General features: G+C 40.8%; 1 pseudogene; it reads left to right on the top strand.

The window, feature by feature from the left end:
- Nucleotides 1-6,610: 6,610 nt before the first annotated feature.
- LOC112587629 lies at nucleotides 6,611-7,546 on the top strand (annotated as a pseudogene).
- Nucleotides 7,547-9,147: the final 1,601 nt, after the last annotated feature.

Genomic DNA, 9,147 nt, shown 5'->3' with positions numbered 1-9,147 from the left:
ATTATATTTCTAACTCTTGTATAGTATACTAACCTGTACTACTCTATGTTATTGGTAATATAACATAGTAATTCAGTTTAAGCATAAGTTAAATACTTTCCTACCTTACCTCTAGTCACACAACTCTTTATGGTGGATATTATTACTCCCGGGTCAGAGCTGAGCAATCTGATGCCAGGAGAGTTCAGGTAAGTTTTCCAAGATCGCATATCCAGGCATTTTCTGATTCAAAGTTCTCTACAATCGTTCTCTAGGGACACTGTCTTTCTGGCTTAGAAGATGGTTTCCTCATATAGCTTATACCAAACACATGTATTGTAGCTCTTACTTTTTAGAAATGACAAAAAGAATAGAAATCAAACACAATGAGAGAAGAATTATAGAAGTTCTCTTCCAATAATAATGCAATTGATAATAAAGCTCTCCACAGTATAAGGAGCTGTACTCACTGGTTTCATCTCAAACAGCTGTCCACTCTAAGTTCCTCATCACCTCTCTCGCCTTGACTGACTTATTGGTGGAGGTGGTTCTAACATTCAGCATAGTGAGGAGAATGAAACGAGCACGGGGTTTGGACTGAACCTGAATTCCTCTTTCGTGTCTGTCACTGAAATTAACTTATCTAGTTTCAAAATTGGCTGGATATTGAAGTGGGGGAAGACGTGCTTCCATGGGGGTAGGCTGCACATGGGAAATTTCTGTACCTTCCGCACAATTTTGTTTTGAACCTGAAACTGAAGTGAAAGGGAAATTCGCTCAGTCGTGTCAGACTCTGCATCCCCAGGACTGTAGCCTGCCAGGCTCCTCTGTCCATGGAATTCTCCAAGCAAGAATACTGGCGTGAGTAGCCGTTCCATTCTCCAGGGGATTTTCCCAACCCAGGGATCAAACCCAGGTCTCCTGCATCACAGGCAGATTCTTTACCATCTGAGCCACAGGGAAAGCCCAAGAATACTGGAGTAAGCTTATCCCTACTCCAAGAGATCTTTCTGACCCAGGGATAGAATCATGCTCTCCTGCACTGCAGGCAGGTTCTTTACCAGCTGAGCTACCAGGGAAGCCCCATGGTTTGAACCTAGAACTCCTCTAAAATGTACTTTATTTTTAAAATGAGTTAAATTATACCTACAATATAAGGTTGACAACTGCTAAATGGCTGACGATAAAAGCTCACATTATTTACAATTTGCTTTCAAAATTCTGAAATCTGGTTTTTTGAACGATTGTGTTGATTTTCATTTCTTAATTTTTTGCTGAAATTTCTTATTCACCAACCATTCTACCACTGAAATTGAAAGTACCCAGGAGAGTGTTTTCTTTTCTAGGACTGCTGTAACAAATGACCACAATCTTGCTGGCTTTATTCTCTCGCAGAAATGTATTCTCTCATAGTCCTGTAGACTAGAGATCTGAAATCAAAACCTCTGATTTTAGAAGTCTTGACAGGGCCCTGATAGGGCCATGCTCCCCTCCCATGGCTCTGGGTAGACTCATTCTCTGTCTCTTCTGTCTTCTGACGGCTCCAAGCATTCCTTGGCTTGTAGCAGCATTGTTCCAATCTCTGGCTCCATCTTCACAAAGCCATCTTCTCTCTCCTCTTTCTCAACTTTTGTCTAAGGACACTGCTCTTGGATTTAGTGCCCATCCATGTAGTACAGGATGATCTCATCTTATTAAACTCATGAAGGCATCTTTCCCAAAGAAGATCTGGCTCTGGGGGTTAGAACATGGGCACATTCTTTGTGGAGGTGGTGTATAGCATTGAGCCCACTACAGATGGGAATGTGAAGTCTTCTGTCTGTGAGAATCTCACAGCAGCAGTATTCAGAGGATTTACACCGATTTCTCACGTGGATGGAGAGACACTGCAATCTTCTCCCAGTGACAACATCCTGAGAAGAGAATGATCTTTTCTCTACCAGCACTGATAGTTGTAGAAGCTCAGAAAGGAGGGTGTATCTAAATACCATGGCATTTTTAATGCTTTCCCATAATATAATTCATCCTTCTCAAGTTGCTCACAATGTGTGTTCCATTTTCTGTTTGTTGGTATCCAGTTCAGATACAAAAATGATTCTTAACTGGAGAAAAAAAAGCCAAGGACTGATTCTCACTGCTTGTAACCTGTCATATCTTTGTAACAAAAATCCAGTAATGTGGCCACAGCAGGACTGTGACTAGAGAAAAAGCTCAAGTCTAAGAAGAAAAAAAGTCTTTGGCCAAATAAACATAATGATAATCTAACTTAATGTGAAGATTGTTTTATAGAATAACTCTCTTAATAATCACTCTTGAGAATAACCTTCCAGGTTCACACCTTGCACTACAGGGATTCCATCAAGGGACTTTTAATGTATTAATACTAATCCTCAGAACCTGTGGATGTCGGCTTTTGCAGTTGCCTCCACTTGACTTGACTTCATCACTTATTTGCTGTTGCAAAGTGATAGCTTAATCTCTGAAGTGAACTGGACAAGGCCCTTATGTGGCTAAGTGGACTTTGTAGATATGGTTAAGGATTTTGAGATGGCAAGATTATTTTTGACTATCCAGGTGAGCTCAATGTAATCACAAGGGTCATTAAAAATGAAAAAGGGAGATGAGGGAAGAGTCAGAGTCAGAGATTTGAAGATGCTATTCTGTTTGGCAGAGAAGGCAATGGCACCCCACTTGAGTCCTCTTGCCTGGAAAATCCCATGGACAGAGGAGCCTGGTAGGCTGCAGTCCATGGGGTTGCAAAGACTCGGACATGACTGAGTGACTTCACTTTCACTTTTCACTTTCATGCATTGGAGAAGGAAATGGCAACCCACTCCAGTGTTCTTGCCTGGAGAATCCCAGGGATGCGGGGAGCCTGGTGGGCTGCCACCTATGGGGTCGCACAGAGTCGGACATAACTGAAGCGACTTAGCAGCAGCAGCATCCTATTTGGAGAAAGGGACTACAGGCTAAGGAATGCAGGTGACCTCTAGAGGCCACACCGGTTAGTCGTGTCCATTTCTTTTTGACTCCATGGACTGGACTGTATGTAGCTCCCAGGTTCCTCTATCCATGGAATTCTCAAGGCAATAATACTAGAGTGGGTTGCCATTCCCTTCTCCAGTGGATCTTCTTGACCCAGGGATTGAACCCAGGCTTCCTGCATTGCAGGCAGATTCTTTACCATCTGAGCCACCACGGAAGCTCCTCGATTGACCTCTAGACGTCAGGAAGGACAAGAGACAGATTCTCCTGTAGAACTTCCACTGGATGACAGCACTGTCAATGCCTGGTTTAGTCCAATGAGACCCATTAAATTTCTAGCCTCTGAAACTATAAGGTAATAAACTTGTGTTGCTGTAAAGCACTAAGTTTGTGGTGATTTGTTATAGCAACAATAGGAATCTAGTACAAGGCCCAAATCCTGAGTCAAGCACTCCTTGTAGGTTTGCAGACATTTCCAACTAGGCTTCTGCTGCTGCTGCTGCTGCTGCTAAGTCATTTCAATCGTGTCGGACTCTGTGAGACCCCATAGACAGCAGCCCACCAGGCTCCACCATCCCCAGGATTCTCCAGGCAAGAACACTGGAGCGGGTTGCCATTTCCTTCTGCGATGCATGAAAGTTAAAAGTGAAAGTGAAGTCACTCAGTCGTGTCCGACTTTTAGCGACCCCATGGACTGCAGCCTACCAGGCTCCTCCGTCCATGGGATTTTCCAGGCAAGAGTACTGGTCCAACCAGGCTGGTGCTTATTTAACAAGTGAACCCATGTTCCATTACCCTATCAGCAGCACTCAGGAACTTTGCTTTCTTAATTATTGGTAGTTCATGGCCCCTTGGCTTTAAGAAAACTCTATTTCTGCTCCCTTGACTCTAGTCTCCCAGGGACTAGATCTGTGCTTGTTTGTGCCCAGCTTGGCAGTAAAACTTTTCTGATCAGAGCTCAGTCTTTGGTCTCGTATTCCTCATTAGCTACTTTAGCATCCCCAAACAAAATAAACATGAATCAAATCAAAACAGAATCTAAATAGCAACATGGCATTCTCTGAACCTATATTTCCCAATAGAAATTCATGTCTCTTTTCTTCTTTATAATTAACATGAAAATATCAGCCGTTGCTCATGGTGTCTTTGTCTTCCCAACTCATTCCCATTAATTCTCAATCTGCTGCAATTTGGAGTCTATCTCTAACATTCCACCAGAAGAGGTAGAATCATGTTCAGCAGTGATCCAGTTTTTAATGACAACAAACAATTCTCAGTTTTTATTTAACCTGACCTGTCACTAACCTTTGACACTCTTGGTATTCTCTCCTTCACGAACCACTTTCATCCCATGGGAGTCTGTGGGACCACTTTTTCATCTTTTCTCATCTGTATTTATTTGTAGGCATAACTTTGAAGTTGGTGCACATCCAGTTCTTTCTATTTTCACTATATACCTTCCAAACTGGTCAACAAATGTTTATTGAGTATCAGATATATATCTTAGGCTTTATGGCAGGTGTATAGCAGGCAATCACATTTACTTCTTAAAACACGAGTATGCTGAAGAATTTCATGTGATCATATCAGGCAAAGTTTCTTTTCTGAGCTAAAAATTTATAGGCTAAACCACTCACTAAAGAACCTCAGTTTTATGTCCCTCTGGCCAATCCCAACTTAACCCATCATCTTTCTCCCTAGTGTACTCTTTCTCCTATTGCATCTTTCTTGTTGGCAAGCTAAAAGCCTGGAACCATCCTTGATTCTTGCTTCTCCTCTCCTCTGGAATCATCCTTGATTCTCCTCTTCTCTTCTCCTCTGGAATCATCCTTGATTCTTGCTTCTTCTCTCCAAACCTCTCCACCCTCTCAGTCTTTAAATTCTATATGTTATATTATCAAAAAAGGGGGGAGGCAAGGTTACTAAATAAGAGTGGGAAGAAATCAAGTTATATTTGAGAATTGAAAGAAAATAAATGATAGTACTCCCCAGAAGAATTTGGTAGATGATTAATTGAATAATTGTTTTCATGGGAGGGATTCTCATCCACCTGATCCCCTACCCCTGGCTCTTTGGGCCCAGTTCAGCCTTTCCTTCCTCACCCAGACTTACTAGCACTGCCACTCCCCCCTCCATCCTATATGAGGACTGGATATGATGCGGGGAAGGTTGTGCTCAGGTGTGCACTGAGCAGTCTCAGGGCAAGCACGGCAAGTGTCATCCCATCTCAGGCTGGTAGGGCACAGCATGTTACCTAAGAGATTCAGGGAGTCCAAGCCCCTCCTTCACCAGTTCAGGTACTGTGTGGTTCCTGATGTGGAGGCTGCCATCTCAGGGGGTTGTCTATCTGCCTTTGGTTGAGGTGGCAGGCTCAGGAGAAGGGCAGATACTTGGCTCAACTTCCTCACTCCAACCTGAGCCTGCACTATTATTTCAGCGGTTGGTGGGAGGGGGAGCCTGGTAGTGGTTGGATCACTGAGTCACAGGGCAGGGTCTCCAGGCACCTTTGAGGACCTGCACTTGCCCTGCTAATATCTCCATGTCCGAGAGAGAGGCATTCCATAGCAAAAATCAAACATCTTGGCAGGTGAGAGAAACTGCAGAGAAGGGGAAAAGCTTGATACTTTGAGGGCACTATTTTTCATGTTTTTGAATAAAGATCTCCACATTTTTATTTTGCCCAACCCTGAAAACTGTGCAGCCAGTCTTATAAATAGTCAATAGGTAACATTATTGTCAAATACAGGATAAGGCTATTTCCGAACAGTTGAATTAAAAGAAATTTCTCTGTTGTGAAAATTGTAAGGATTTTGATAAGGTAACAGGGCTCAGAGAAATGTGTTCTGTAGAACTTTTTAATTGTAATGATCTAAAGTAAGTTTCCTTTCATGAGTCATACCTTACACTACAGGGGTTGCTTGTGAGGAATTTATCATGGGCCAAGTTTATTGGCTGGCTTCTTAAAGCATCCTGGGTGTTAACTTCTCAGATATAAAGGTGGAAGTCTATCAAGATGTGACTTTTTAAACATGCAAATGTTGCATGTGATTATCCTTTATAAGGGGGCTTCCCAGGTGGCTCAGTGGTAAAGAATCTGCCTGCCAATGCTGGAGATGAAGGAGACATGAGTTCATTCCCTGGGTCACGAAGATCCCCTGGAGTAGGAAATTGCAACTCATTCCAGTATTTTTGCCTGAAAAATGCCATGGTTAGAGGAGCCTGGGGGGCTACAGGACATGAGGTCATTAAAAGTTGACACAATTGATTGACTGAGCAACTAAGCATGCACACATATCCTTTGTAAGGAAGAAATCCACAGGTATAAAGGACCAAGTAATTAAATTTCTTCAATTATGAGGCAATGTGTTTTCTGGACTGATGAAAAATCATAGTAGATTTGCTTAGAGTTAACTGTCTAGGAGATTTAGATATAGAAATATTATGTAAACATAGAAAGAATGTATTTCTGAGTTTTAAAAATTCTTTTAGTTTCTCTTCATAACAAAATGGGAAAAGGATGAAATATGAGACAGTTTTTAAAAGTAGTACTCAAGTATGCAGTTTTATTTATTTTTTTTTTAATTTTCAGAATTGAAGGCCATTTTTCTGAAAAGCAGAAACAAAGCAAGCATCCAACGGCAGAACCATGGTCAGCAATCTTTTCCAACCTGAAACCGTGCAGCTCTGCCATGAGAATGTGAACAGATCTTGTATTAAATCTCCTTTGGGTCTTTACTGGCTATCTCTGGAAACTTGTTGGTGATGACTTCAGTTCTTCACTTCAAGCATCTGCATTCTCTAGCCAATTTATTGATCACCTCTCTGGCCTGTGCGAAGTGACCGTGATGCCCTTCATCATGGTCAGGTCCGTGGAGAGGTGCTGGTACTTTAGAGCCAGATTTTGTGTGCTTCAGAGTTCCTGTGATGTGGTATCTTGTTACTCTTCTCTTTTCCACCTGTCCTTCATCTTCATTGACAGGTACGTTGCTGTTACTGACCCCCTGGTCTATCCTACCAAGTTTAAGGTGTCTGTGTCAGGGGTATGCATCAGCATCTCCTGGATTCTGCCCCTTGTGTACAGCAGAGCTGTGTCCTACACAGGTGTCAGTGATGATGGGATGGAGGAATTAGTAAGTGCTCTCAACTGTATATGGGTTTTGATAAGTGTTTTGTTATTTTTTATACCTACTGTTGTTATGATTCTTTATGGCAAGATTTTTTAAATAGTAAACAACAAGCTCTAAAAATTGAAAATACTGATAGCAAAGCAGAATCAGAGAGTTACAAATCCAGAGTGGCCAAGAGAGCGAGAAAAGCAGCTAAAACATCAGGGATCACAGTAGTAGCATTTATAATTTCATGGTTACCATATACAATTGATATATTAATTGGTGCCTTTATGGGTTTCATAAACCCTCCCTATATTTATGAGATTTGCTGTTGGGGTTCCTACTATAACTCAGCCATGAACACTTTGATTTATACTTTATTTTACTCTTGGTTTAGAAAAGCCTTGAAAGCTATTTTAAGTGGGGGACTTTTTAAGGATAGTTCACCAACCACTAGCTTATTTTCAGAGTAAATGAAAGCACTAAGTTGAAAAATTTAGGGCTATTTTTAATATTATGAATTTATGGTGAAATTAGATACAAAAAATGAATAAAGCCTTCCAAAATTGGGGAAATATATATATATATTTCAAATTATCCAGGAGCAAAGTCACAGACAGGTGCCTTGATCATATAATAAAGATATTTATTGCACTAAATAATAAAGGCATGGCCTTGAGGAGGGCCTGGAAGCCCACTCCAGTATTCTTGTTTGGAGAATTCCATGGACAGAGGAGCCTGGGGGGCTACAGTTCATAGGCTCAGCAAGAGTTGGACACAACTGAAGTGATTTAACAAAGTAATAAATGATTAAGTGGTTTACTTGTATCATCTGTCTTGATGCTTTGTACACATCCTTACTATAGGTACTTGTTATACTATATGTATATGTATACTATATGTACCATATATCCATTTCTGTGAATCCTGAATCTCATTTTTCATTCTCCAATCTGTAATCATTTTCTCATTTAGGCTCAGCTTTCATTTGTCTTTCAATGGTCCTTCTTTCTCAGTCTTCTGCAACATTATTTCATTTTCTAGGGCTGTCATAGCAAAGTATCACAGGTGGGGTGGCTCAGTTGACAGAAATTATTTCTCCCACTTAGAAATGTAGAGGTTAGACTTCCAAGATCAATGTGTCAGCAAGAGTTCGTTTGCTCAGAGGACCCCTCTCCTTGGATTGCAGATGCCTGTCTTCTCTCTGTGGCCTCTTATGGTCTTTGCTACATGTGAGTCTGCATCCTAATCTACTCTTCTAAGAATACCAGTCATATAGGATTAAAAACTCATTTTAGCTTAATTAACTTTTTAAAGATCTTGTCTCCAAATATAGTTATATTGCAAAATACTGAGAGTTAGGAATTCAACATATGAATTGGGGATGAGAGGACCTGAGTCAGCCCATATCAGACAGTCCAGGCTTGAGGACATTATCTAAGGGTCTGTTTATTTACTGCTCTCCTGAGACTCTATCTCCTCTGTATCTTCCTGGAGCTTTAGGAGCAGCAGGTAAGCCCCTCCTGCTTAACAGCTGGGAAGAATCTTAGAATGTTCAATTTTAGTATTGTGAAAACAGTAATTCTGCTTTGAAATCAGGTATTAGTTACAGACTTTATAAAGAAGTAGAAATTGTGGGAAAAAATTACCAAAAAATCTGATACAATGATTGTTAGCTAATATAAAGTCTGCATGTGAAAAAATTATCTATTATCTCTAGCAGGGACCATTTCTGCATCAATTTCTCTCACTTGAAAATAATGTGTAATTCACATTCTCATTTTTTTCTCAGCAGTTTCCTCACCTAAGTGTAGTCTGTATTTACTTCTCCAGGATGTTGTAGGATCAAAAATTCTTTGCTTTTGCTGCAAAAAAACCTAATATTAGAAAAAGCATAAACAATGTATAAATCTCTGACCCATATCTCCTGTGTCTCCTGTATTGCAGGCAGATTCTTTATCTGCTGAGCCATTGCGAAAGTCCAGTGTATTTTGCATAATGAAACCATTGTAGTATAAGTAGTGGTATGTAGGTCTTTTTCTTTTGGATTTTTCTGTCTTGTCATTCATTTGAA

This window comes from Bubalus bubalis, chromosome 10, assembly GCF_019923935.1.
Source record: "Bubalus bubalis isolate 160015118507 breed Murrah chromosome 10, NDDB_SH_1, whole genome shotgun sequence".
Lineage (NCBI taxonomy): Eukaryota > Metazoa > Chordata > Mammalia > Artiodactyla > Bovidae > Bubalus > Bubalus bubalis.
Note: the sequence above shows the minus strand (reverse complement) of the source record. Positions and strands in the feature narration are given on the sequence as shown.